The sequence below is a fragment of the Pan troglodytes genome, chromosome 21 (assembly GCF_028858775.2).
Source record: "Pan troglodytes isolate AG18354 chromosome 21, NHGRI_mPanTro3-v2.0_pri, whole genome shotgun sequence".
Classification (NCBI taxonomy): domain Eukaryota; kingdom Metazoa; phylum Chordata; class Mammalia; order Primates; family Hominidae; genus Pan; species Pan troglodytes.
In genome coordinates this window covers 64,931,683-64,944,200 of record NC_072419.2, presented here as the reverse complement: position 1 = coordinate 64,944,200, position 12,518 = coordinate 64,931,683, and positions in this window count along the sequence as shown.

Here is a 12,518-nt window from a genome sequence, read left to right as displayed (position 1 = left end):
GCGTGCGGGACCCCCAGGCGACCGGGGGAAGAGCCGGTAACCGCCCCCCACCCGTGCTTTTTCTCTCACGGAGAATGTTCCCGCGCGTTCGTTGTGCAACTAAAAATTAATGTGAAACATCCATTGAGTCAAATAACAAAATGCATCCAACGAAACCCACATAAAATCGAGAGAGCCGCGAGCAGGGCTGGGCGAGTTCACTGTGAGGACCGGCTCTGGCTTCCGCGCAGCGCGGAGAGCAGGGCGCTCGCCCGGGGACGCTTCGCAGCGGTGGAAGATTCGGGCGACAGGGGACTGGGTCGCCGCGCGGGCCGGGCTGGAGGCTGCAGGGACTTGCTGACAGGCCATCCAAAGACAGAGGCCCTGGGGAGGGAAATTCGGGGAGCCCGTGTGCTTAGCGTAGCGCCCCGGAAAATATTTGCCCAATAAGGGAGAGTTTGTCCCCACACCGCGGCAGAAGCCCCCTGCGAGCTCTGACCCCAGTAGCACGGCCAAGCCCCCCCAACCCCGCTCCCCCCTTTAGGGGACAGGTATTTGTAAATAATAACTGAGCTGGTCGTCGGTAGGAGAATCAGGTTAGAAACATGGTCCCCACTCTCTTCCTATCTCCCCAGCGCTCATCACCTCACAAAGCAGGGGGGGGACTTGTTTACTTTTCCTGGCGCTCTCCCCCAGGCTAGAACGTGATCTTCTTCCTACGCAGGGACAGTGTTTTATTCATCTTTGTACCCACTGCCATCTCATCTGGCTTGGAACAGGCTCCGGATAAATATTTTTTAAATATGTGCATGAATTAATGAGAGACTCGAGATTTAGTCCCCAAACTCTCTGACCTCCCTCGAGTGACTTTAAGCCTTTAGAGCCCTTATCTGTTAAGAAAGAAAGAAAAAAATGTGGGTTTTTCGTAATCCTCGTAATCCGCGCCCTGTCTACTTCTCTGGGGTTATTGTGAAGATCAAATACGATAAGTGAAAACTCTTTGTAAAACTACCAGGTGCTGAGCAAATATTATATAGGATGGTTATTCATTCATTCCCTCCGTTCAGGAAGCTTAGCAAAGTAATTCCTGGTCTTGTGTTTCAGCAGATGGTGGTCGCCTTTCCTGGTCAGTCTTAAATATTTATTACAGGACAATCTCATTCTTATATTTAGGAGATCAATCAAGCTTCCATTTCTTTGAGCGAAATGAACACTGCTTGCACACAAATAATGGAAGAAAAATCCTGGTATTCCCAAAACAGCCACCCCAAGCAACCCAAGAGCCTAACAGCGGGGAGGTCAGGAAAATCCAAGAAATTGGCATAGCAGCCCAAAGGCAGCACCGTGCAGCTCTGACCAGGCCCCAAAGACAGCACCGTGCAGCTCTAAGCAGGCTGTGTTTAGGTATGGGATTGTGTGCCTGAAATAGTGTTAACCAAGAGGGAGCCCAGAGAGGGCATGCACCCCTGGCTCCAGTCACGTCCATGGTCCATGTTCGCCCTGACCCACAGTGGAAGGGAGTTGGGGAAGGATGTAAATCATTATATTTGAATGTTCCTTGGCTGTTTTATTTTCCTGTCAAGTGACTTAAGCTCGATTTTTTGTTGTTTTTTTTTTAAAAGCATTCCCCCATGGCCAAGTATGTGTTTCCTTGGAATTGAAATCTAGGTTGATGGTTTTACATTTTAAAAGCTTTCATTGTGACTCATTCTTGGCCTGGGCTAGGATTCGGTAATACTCCTCGGGCTTGGTGAGGCTTCGTGTCCTGTTTCTTGGGCTTCATACCCACTTTCTAACATTCTGCCAACGAATCCAATAAGTCACTTTTGGGGACAAGTGTTTCATTGTTTTCTTGTCATCTCATTCAGTGCAGGAGGAAGCCCCAGTGAAGCCAGGCCATGGCTTGGGCAGGTGCAGGTTTTCAAGTACTGAGAGGGGATGGTTAGCTCAACAGGTCAGCAGTGGGACACACACCCTTTGGTGAAAACAATTTAGATGAGATAGGGCTCATGAAGCCCTTATACAACCTCAGCATAGAGTAAGTGCTCCACAAATGGGCAATATGATTTATTACAGCAGTAGTCTTACTGTTGGAAAGCTCACGTGGGCTCTGCTCTCCCTGGAAGGCATCATAAACTCCAAAGAGAATGGCATGGTATTGAGAACTGAACACTTGGAAATCTAAGCACATTTCCGAGCTTCTTGTTCTGGACCTTGGGAATCCAGATGTGTCTGCAATGCACACTCATGTGGAAGAGGGGGCTAAACAGTCTCAAAGACACCTTTTAACACTGGCCTTTCTCCCACCTATAGAAAGACAGATGGTTGTTTGCTTATCAAGCAGCAAAAGCCCCCAGGCCTAACATATGTCTTGTCTGCACAGATCTGACATAACAGACAGATTCGGGCCAGGTTCGGGTAACAGGAGTTGTGTGTTCTATGTCCCCAAATAGTTCCTCAAAACCTTGAGTATTTCCAACAACAGAAAACTCCCTACTTGGGTCTGTCTTCAGCTATGATGCCTCTCCCAAGAAGGGAGACTCTGGAGAGAGGCAACAGTTTTGTTTTGTCTGGAGTCCCGTAGCTTTTAATACCAGACAATTCTATACAGTAGGCATTTCTAAAAATCTACCAGTGGCTGTGCCTATCTCTTGCCAGGCACTGCTGAAAGAATGAAACAGCAAAACTCTTGCCTTCAGGGAATTTGCATCTCCACTGTCTCTACCCAAATTCTGGTTCTCATCGTGTACATTTTCCCAGCAGCCTGCTAACAACCACCCGTCTCTTCCCTCCTCATCCTGCAGCCACAGTGACCTTTCCAAAGCACAAATCTGATCATGTCACTGCCTGATTGAGGCCCTGAAACAGCTCCCTCTGGCCCATGCCAGCCGATCTCAAATGACGCTCAGCAGAAAACAGGTGCTCTAAGTTGAACCAAGCTGGGCATCATTAATGTTAACTAATGATGGACTTTTCTTGGTTGTCAGAAAAAAAAAATGAAGCTAATTAATGGAGTAGTCTCCATCTTAAGTGTTTCTCTTCTCGCTTTCTCTTAAACCTTCAGTCCCTGCCACCACTTGGCTGTATTAGAATATAGTATAAGACTAGATCTGATTTATTCCAGAATCATGGATTTCATTACAATTTTTTTCCCATAGATCAGTATTTCCTGGAGTTCTGCATTTAGGTTTTCTACGCTTTCCACATGGCGGAGTGCCCCCTGGGCATTCAAAGCCCTGCCCAACAGGCCCCACCCAAATGGTGAGCTTTTTTCTTTCCAGGACTTGGCTCACAGGCCTTTCTCTGCCTGGTGGGGGTAGTGGCGGGGGATGTGTCTTGCCCCTTCTGCTTGGTGAACCCTTCATTCAAGACTTAGCACCCCCTACACTGTCAGGTGTGATAAATGTTTGTGGAATGGATGAATGGGTGGATTAATGCACAAAAGGTGAGATTAACCATATTAAGCGCTAGAGAATACCAGACGGTCAAGACTCAAAATGGGTGGAGAGATTAGGGCAGTTCTCTGTCCCCCTCGCTCACCCCTTTTCAGCCACACTAGCCTTCCCACCATTCCTCACACCTCCTTAGCACCTGCTATGCTCTCCTTCCTAGGTTCTTCAAATAACTGGCTCCTTCTCACCACTCTTGTCTCAGACTATTCAATAGAAAGTAATCCTCCTAGCCTGTCCACCGTGTGGGGAGAGGACTCTCCTCTCCCAGAGCCCTTATGTCACCATCATACCAGGTGCCTGCCCATGCTTGGTCAAGTTCAAGACTGAAACAATGTCTAACATCGTGGCTTTTGGTCTTTGAGGCCAAGAAGAGGCCTCTTGGGTCACAACACATGCCAGCAAAGCATATCTGCATTTTACTTTTTTTTCCAGGATGATGTGGACACATGTGTACTCAAATAAATCAACCCTCCCATCTTAACCATCTCCCTTGGCAGGAACAATAAGTTAATGTGCCAAGCCAGGACTGACCTGGATGACTCAAACCCCGAAAAGCATAAAGGAAATCATTGTGTTTTTCCGCTAGCAGGTATTGAAACATAGCCAACTCACTCGTTTCTAGTTTTTTTTCCCATGGCCATGACCACTGACCTGCTCGTGGTAATTTGTGTGATGTGCAAGTGCAGGGCTGGACTCCAGCCTTCTCCAGATGCTGCCTGTGCAACCAGCAGCCCCTTATTAGCTATGTGGCCATGCATGGCTCAAGACTCCTTTGGTCGCAAGGGACAGAACCCAAATCAAATGGACTTAAGCTTCAAAGCAAATGTGTTGGCCCAAACATCTATGCGTAGCTGGATCCAGAGGGGGGAAAATATCAACAAGGAGTTTCTATCTCTCAGCTCTTCCTTCCCCTGTGCTGGTTTCATTCTCAAGCCAGTGAACCCCAGGAGGTGGCAGATTGCTCTCTGGAAGCTCTGCCCTGTTATCTCACAGGACAGCAACCCCAATAGATTGAAATTTCTCTTTTCCAGTGGTTTCAAAAGTCCTAGAATGGACTCTCATTGGCCTGTCATGAGTTATAGCCTTATCCCTGAATTCTTCTTTTTTTTTTTTTTTTTTGAGCCAGGGTCTTACTCTGTCTCCCAAGCTAGAATGTGGCAACACAATCACAGCTCGCTGAAGCCTCAACCTCCCAGACTCGGGTGATTCTCCCACCTTAGCCTCCCAAGTAGTTGGGACTACAGGCATGTACCACCATGCCTGGCTAATTTTTATACTTTTTTTTTTTTTTTTTTTTGAGACAGGGTCTCACTCTGTCACCCTGGCTAGAGTACAGTGGCACTATCATAGCTCACTGCAACCTCAAATGATTCTCCCACTTCAGCCTCCCAAGTAGCTGAGACCATGGACATGTGCCACTACACCCTGCTAAGTTTTATATTTTTAGTAGAGATGGGGTCCAGGCTGGTCTCGAATTCCTGGGCTTAAAGAATCAACCCACCTTGGCCTCCCAAAGTGCTGGGATTACAGGCATGAGCTACCACACTCAGCCATAATTTTTTATACTTTTTGTAGAGATGGGGTTTCACCATGTTGCCCAGGCTGGTCTCGAACTCCTGGGCTCAAACTATCCACCTGCCTTGGGCCTTCCAAAGGCTGGAATTGCAGATGTGAGCTAGTATCCTGAAATTCTAAACTTAGCCAGAAAGTAGTGATCATCAGATGGGTCAGACCAGGATCACGTGACCACTTCTGAACTCAGGGAGGGTGCCAGGGTCTGATCCACCCAAACACAATGGATTACAAACTCGCCTCTTCTGAAATCAGTGTGTTAGAACCAAGAAAAGTGATGTTGGGTGCTCGCATGCAACAGATTTCTACCTTGGGTCTGTTTTCAACCCACTTTGTGCCCTTTGCACACTGCTATATGCCTCTCCTTCAAACCCACTCCTCTGGCTTCTGGAACTTTGGTCATGCCTGCTTCTCCTCCTTCATAATCCCTCTGAGGCCCAGCCCCCAAATTTTGATTTTCCCCAGTGTTAAGTCCTTGCTTTTCTGTTACCTTTCACCTAACCACAGTGGCAGGTCCCGCCTACCCATGGGCCTCCTGCACACACTCTACCCATGGGCCTCCTGCACACACTCTGCCTCTCATTCAGAGCATCCATGTGCACGGAGCTGCCTAGGTGTCTTACATGATCAACAGTGAACCACTGGCTGCCCATCCGAGCATGCTCTTCCTTCTCCTCTATTCCTTATCTTTCATTGGCACCCCTAAATAGAGCCTTTGGTATCATTTACCATCCTTGCTCCCATTTGCCCCCACCACCTGCCAATGTACCACTCAGGACCACATCATGACAGATTCTGCATCCTAAATATCAACAGTCTGCTCTCCTCTCCATCTTCACTGCTCTTATCACCTCTTTTGCCTGGAAAATCACAACAGACTGTCTAGCTGGTCGTCACACCTCCAGTGCTGGTCCCTGGTGTGGACTGCTTTCCAAACCATCACCTTTCTAAAAATATCAATCTGTTCATGTTCCTTTCCTGATTAGATAACTGCTTTGTCTTCCTACTGCCTATTAGAAAAAATTAACTCTTTAACTTTGCTCTCAAAGCTGGATGTGTCCAGGGTCTTTCCAGCCACCCCTGCCTTGAATCCTGTGTCCTGCAGGACATTCTCTGCATACTCCGTGCTTCGACCTTTTTTTTTTTTTTTTCCAAGACAGGGTCTCGCTCTGTTGCCCAGGCTGGAGTGCAACGGTGCGATCTCGGCTCACTGCAACCTCCGCCTCCTGGGTTCAAGTGATTCTCCTGCCTCAGCCTCCCCAGTAGCTGAGATTACAGGCATGTGCCACCACATCCAGCTAATGAGGTTTCACCATGTTGGCCAGGCTGGTCTCAAACTCCTGATCTCAAGTGATCCACTCACCTCGGCCTCCCAAAGTGCTGGGATGACAGGCGTGAGCCACCGCGCCCGGCCTTCATGTCTTCTTGATGGAAATCAAGGCTGATTGAGTCAGACTGTGTCACATTATCTCTGGAAATATGACTGGACAGGGGGTCTGGGTGAGTCTCATTTGATTCTCTCTGGGTGCTCCGTTTCTCCTGAGGAGCTAGCTATTACAGAATCTGGGGACCCAAGACACATGTTATCTGTGTCTTCCAAAGGAGAGACTTCCATAGGATAGATATTTTTGGGGTCCATAAAGACGTTAGAGTGATAAAACGTGGTGTAACTGAGAGGTTCATTCTTGCAGAAGCTCCAATCTAGGTAGGGTGCGGTAGGAGGATAAGAGGAGCTGCACTCCAGTGGACTCCCCCATCTAAGGGTGCCTCCTACTGTGACAGTTACCAGCACGATGATTTCCGGCACCTCCGTAGTGCCCCAAGGACAAGGTTGTTAACAGTCGGTACCGGGATCTGACTCAATCCATGAAAGAACCAGTTGACTGACCAACACAGAAGTATGGAGTAGCTACCATGAGCCCAGGCTTGTGGGAGATGCAAGAGTTTATAAAGCAGTTCTGCTCTCAAAGAACTCACAGTCTAGCTGGGGACACAAAACCAACAGACGGGAAACAATTAGTGAGCAACGGAGCTTGAAAAAATATGCAAAAGTGACTATAAAGGCAGCAGCAGTTCAGAAAGGGGAGAGATGATATTTCAATGAAGGCATCTTCATGGAGGAGGTAGGGGAAGACCTGTGCCTTGAAGGATGGAAAAGGGCTTCAGAAAGGGAAGGGTGTTCCAGACGAGAGCAAACAGTAGGAGCAAAGCTGAAGAAGCAGGGCTAAGAATAAGGCAGGCGAGAGAGCCTGACTGATCTGTGCGAGCCTGGGCAAGGTGTGGACACATAAATTATAATGGAGCAACCAGGCATGGTGGCTCACGCCTGTAATCCCAGCACTTTGGGAGGCCGAGGCAGGCGGATCACCTCAGGTCAGAAGTTTGAGACCAGCCTGGCCAACATGGTGAAACTCCGTCTCTACTAAAAATACAAAATTTAGCTTGGCGTGGTGATGGGTGCCTGTTATCCCAGCTACTCAGGAGGCTGAGGCAGGAGAATGGCTTGAACCCAGGAGGCAGAGTTTGCGGTGAGCTGAGATGGTGCCACTGCACTCCAGACTGGAGCACAGAAAGAGACTCTGTCTCAAAAAAAAAAAAAAAAAAAAAAATAGAACGAAGCAAGATTTGGAGGCCCCAAGAGTTAGGGGTTTAAATTTGATGTATATTGAATTCACAAACATTTATTGAGTATCTACTGTGTGTCAGGTACTGTGAAATTGTGCAGGACATTCACAGATGAACAAGTCACAGGGCAAGTCAGACACATCAATAGCTCATAGTAAGTGTTGCAGTGCAAGTAGCTGCGTAGGAGGCAAAGTGGGGCAACCAGCCAACCCAATTTAGGAAAGATTTAGGTGGGCTTCATGGAGGAGGTGATATTTATGTTAATCCTATAGAGCACTGGAAGTCGGCCAGGTGTAGAAGGGGCAGGAGCATGACCTAGGCACGTGTAAGGATGTTCACTGCAGTGTTGTTTATCGCAGTGAAGAATGAGAAACAATTTAAACATCCAGCAAAAGCAACAAGTTAAACACATTTGGTCCACCCACATGAAACTTCAGGCAACCTTTAAAAAGAATAAAGAATTTCTGTATATTTTGATTTGGAAAGATCTTCAAAATATAGTGTTAAGAGAAAAAAATCACAAGATTCAGAAAAAATGTATTGTATGCTATCTTACATGTGAGAACAAAAGAAATATACATTTTGTTGGTAAATGACTAGGCCATCTCTGGAAAGAGACACGAGACATGTGGATAATAGTTGTTTCCAGGTGGGAGAATGAAGAGGGGAGTACAGCTGAGGCTGTGACTTAATCTTGATGTGAAATGACTCCAAAAGGAGGTATTGCTTAAAGCTTGAGTCTTAGAAGGTGCTGAGGGTTACCCAGGCAGATGGGCAAGGAAGAGGGTTCTGGACAGAGGGGACAGTCCAAATGAGCCCAGGGGTTTAGAGACCCTGATGGGGGTTGGAGAGCAGATAGACTTTGGATAGGTGGCTGATAGGCAGGCAGAGGCTGGACCCTGAGATTGGTGTGCCAGATAAGGAGTTCACACTTTATTCTAAAACCACTCCCTCTCTTCATCCATCAGCGTTGACGTGGACCTATGATGGCTTCAGAGACTATTAACTTGGCCAGGCTCAACTGCATTTCCTGGAATTATCTTTCCTGCATGTTTGCAGTTCAGATGGACCACAAGGAAGATTCTTGGAAGATTCTTGCAAGATTCAGAAGGCAAGAGAGGCTGCAGCCGTGTTTTGCAGTTGACACACATTGCTGCTGATCTGCTGACTCACCTCACTGGAGTGAAGCAGCCTGCCACAACACCCGCAACCTTCCCCGGCAACTTCTTGCTACTTTTCGACTCCCAGCCGCGTGTATGTGTTCAGCTCTGTGATGAAGGGCTAGGCTTCTGCAGGACAGCCTCATCACTGTGGTCAGAGGCAACAAGAATAGCCACGGGCTTCAGGCTGCCATCCTGGGGCTCTAGCTTGTGCTCGTGGGTTCTTGCTCTCCCTACTTGACACCTGCCTTTCCTCTCGACTGCCTATCCTGTGGACCTGACACCAGCATCAGACTTGACACGCAGCCTTACAAAGACTGCTTACCTGGTTCCCACAAATGCATAAGGCAATTCTCCATAACAAATCCCGTAAAATAATTTACATGTATATAACTCCTATTTCCACTTTTCCAGTTGAACTCTGGCAGATTTACCCATCCTGTGCTAGGCGCTGTTGAGGACTCTGAGGATACAATGATGAACAAAACCAGTGTAATTCCTGTCTTCCTCTCCCCCACCCCACCATTCACTTTCTAGGAGGAGGAATCAGAAAATAAACAACGAATAAATAATGCAATCCCAGAGAGTGATAAATGCCAGGAGAAAACCAAAAAGAGTGGCCTGCTTGGACCAGGGGTAGTTCAGGGATGCTTCTCAGAACAAGTGGCATTTGAGCTGAGCCCTGAAGGGAAGGAGGGGACAGCTATGCAGGAGCACTCTGGACAAGAGGCACTTCAGGGCGATGCTCCTAGGTGGCATGAGCCTGGAGTCTTCGAGGAACAGAAAGGAGCCAGGCGGACCGGAGGGCCTTGAGGAGGGAGAGTGTGCAGGGTAAGCTGGAACCCAAGGCTGGCTCCAACTTTGTTGGGCTTGGAAGACAAAGCAGGGAGTTCGGATTTTACTCTAAGAGCATCCTGGAGTTAAGGGATCTTTCAAAGTTGGCTGAGTGAAAGCCCACACACAACTTTGCCTTTGAAAAGTGGGGATAAAATGTGGTCTTGCTCTGTGTGTGTGTGTGCGTTGGGGTGGGGGGCGATTTGTGTCTTGGTTTTTGCCTCGGCATGACTTACAGACCTTTCCATCCTGCATCGGTGCCGGGAGAGCCCAGCTCCCTGCTGCTGTCACCAGAATTCCATCTTTCCAAGGAAATCAGGCTTTCTCCTGCTAAGGAGTTCTGTCCAGGACTCTGATAAAAGCAGTATGTGAAGCTGAATAACTCGTGTGATTTTACACTTCATTTCCTTGGGATGCCATTAGGAACATCAAGCACTTCTGTCTTTATTTGACGCGATTTCCTACCCTGTTCTGCCTTGGAACAGAAGAAAAATGAAAAGAGAGAAATGGTATTGGGAAGTTGCATTGGGAGTGGTAGGGCAGCTGTTTCAAGGCAGGGCTTTTGGAGTCCAGCAGAGGGAGAGGCTCCCGAAACAGGACAGATGGCAGCCACCTTCCTAAGGGGTCACTGGTCAGCCTCACGTTCTCTGGCTCCTGTTCCAAGCCTCAGCATTTCTGTCTAATTGATTTAGAAATAGTGTATTTATTGGACAGATGCCTAGAGATCATGTAGCCCAGAGAAGGGAAGCTATTTGCCCAAGGTCACACAGCAGCTCAGTAGCATAGTTTGGCCTTGCAGCTAGCTCTTTCGACTGCCAGAGCAGCCCGGAGCACCCCTTAGAGAAGAGTTAGTGTCTTCCCCAGGTCCCCTATAAAGACCAGCACCTCCTGCATTTGGTTCTCTGGGACAATTGGTGTCTTTTCTCACTGTGGAGATGCGATCACTTAGATCTTGATTTAGTTCACAAGCAGGGGTGGAGCAGGGTGGGGTGCACAGGCTGGAGGGAACCAACGCAGGAAGCATATGGCAGAGTAAAAACACAGCCCACCCGGCATGCTGTGCCATGTGCCCTCACTGCATTGGATGAATGGGTCAGCAGGTGGATGGTGGTCACACGTGAGTGCTGGCTTCACTCTCTTCTGTCCCAAAATTTAAAGACCTGAAGTTTCACCTCCAGGAAGACTTCCTGGACTAGTGGAAGATCAATCTTTGGCCTGAACCGGTTGCCTAGGCAACTTCCACTGTTTCTGGACTCATGAGTCCTTCTAGTAAGGGTCCCAGGACTGAGCCTCAATGGCCTGAAGCAAGTCATGTGCCCTTACCTGTGACTACTTAGTGGCTATCACCAGGGGTGTGAGGCTCATCTGGTCTAGCCTGGTCACCTGCTCGCGACAGAGCTAGAGCTGGACCAGGCCCTCCAGATTTGTAGACTGAAGCAGCAAGGTGCTGTTCTGAGGAAAATCAGGGTGCTGTTACCAGAACACCCTGGCAAGCAAGAAAGAGCAGCGAGCCCTACAGACGGCGAACAAGGATTTCCTTATCTCCTGGCCAGAACCACTAAGAACCGTGGAACCCCATGTGTACTTAATTCATGTCTGTACTATCCTCACGCAGGGTGAGGGCTTTGTAAATATTTGCTGAGTGAATGAAAGAATAAATGAATAGTAAATGAATGAATGAACCTCCCGAGTGATAAAGGCAGTCTTTACGGTGGGCACGAGGCAGGGACTACTGTGCGCAGGGAACGGCCGCGGGCTCCACACTTGCTGTGATTGGCCGGCGAGACAATCTCGGGTGCCCAGGCTGTTTGGACAGTGTGCAGGCCCACAGCAGGCAGGATGGCACCCCTGCCAAGGGCACTTGGGCTTGAAGTTAGAGCAGGGAGGCTGGCGTGCTGGTGGCAGGGCTGAGGCTCAGGGTGCAGCTCAGTGTGAAATGAGGGCTGCTCTTCTCAGACATGTCAGCCTTGGCCAGCGGCCCTCGTCCTAGGGAAACTTTGGAGGCAACAGATGGATCCGGAGTGATAGGAGAGAGCCCCTGGCCATGCTAATTTCTCTCACTCTGCGGAGGCTGAGCTGGCGCAGATCAGAATGGAGAACCGATAGGCATTTCTGCTGCGATAGGGGTGGTTGCAGAAGGCCCGTAGAACATCCGGGAGTGAGGGTGGGGCAGCATCTCTATCTACCCTGGAGGCGGGCCTCAGCCTGGCTGGTGTCCCCTTGCTGTCCGGTGTCCCCTTGCTTTCCTTAGTCCAGCCCTCCAGGTCCCAACCAGCAGGGCTGGGCCAGTGGCAATGGCAATGGAACTGAAGATTTTTGTTTTCAACGCAGGAAGCTCCAACAGGCAATCTTCAGCCTTGGGAAGGGGTGGGCAGAAGGGGCCACTCATGTCCGAAGGTGAAACAAGGCTGCTTTGGGATGCGTTTCATGCAAGTCCTGTGATTGAGTTTCCCATACGCAGGGAGCAGCTTTTTCACAGCTTTTGGGTCTTTTAAAATGAGAGGCACATGGAGGGTGGAAGAATTTGGTGGTCCCCAACGACCTACTGGGAAAGAAGCATTCCCAGGCTCTTGGCTCAGGCTGATGAAACATCCAGTTTTTCAAGAACTGGCCTAACTGGGCTTCCCCTAGTGGGGAGGCAGGATGCCGCAGTTTCTTCTGTGCTCAACACCGAAAATGGTCTGTCTCACTCAGCTCTCTCTTTTACAGACAAAGAAGCCGTTTCAGAGAGCTCGGGTGACCTGAGGTCATGGAGAGGCAGAGCCAAGATGGAACTCAGGTCAATCTGGCTCAGTGCCCACCTCCTGGCCACTCAATCATGTCGATTTGGGGGAAACCTACCAGCATCACCCATGATAATCTTAGTTAAGGCCACTCAGCTGAGAGCACCTTGTAA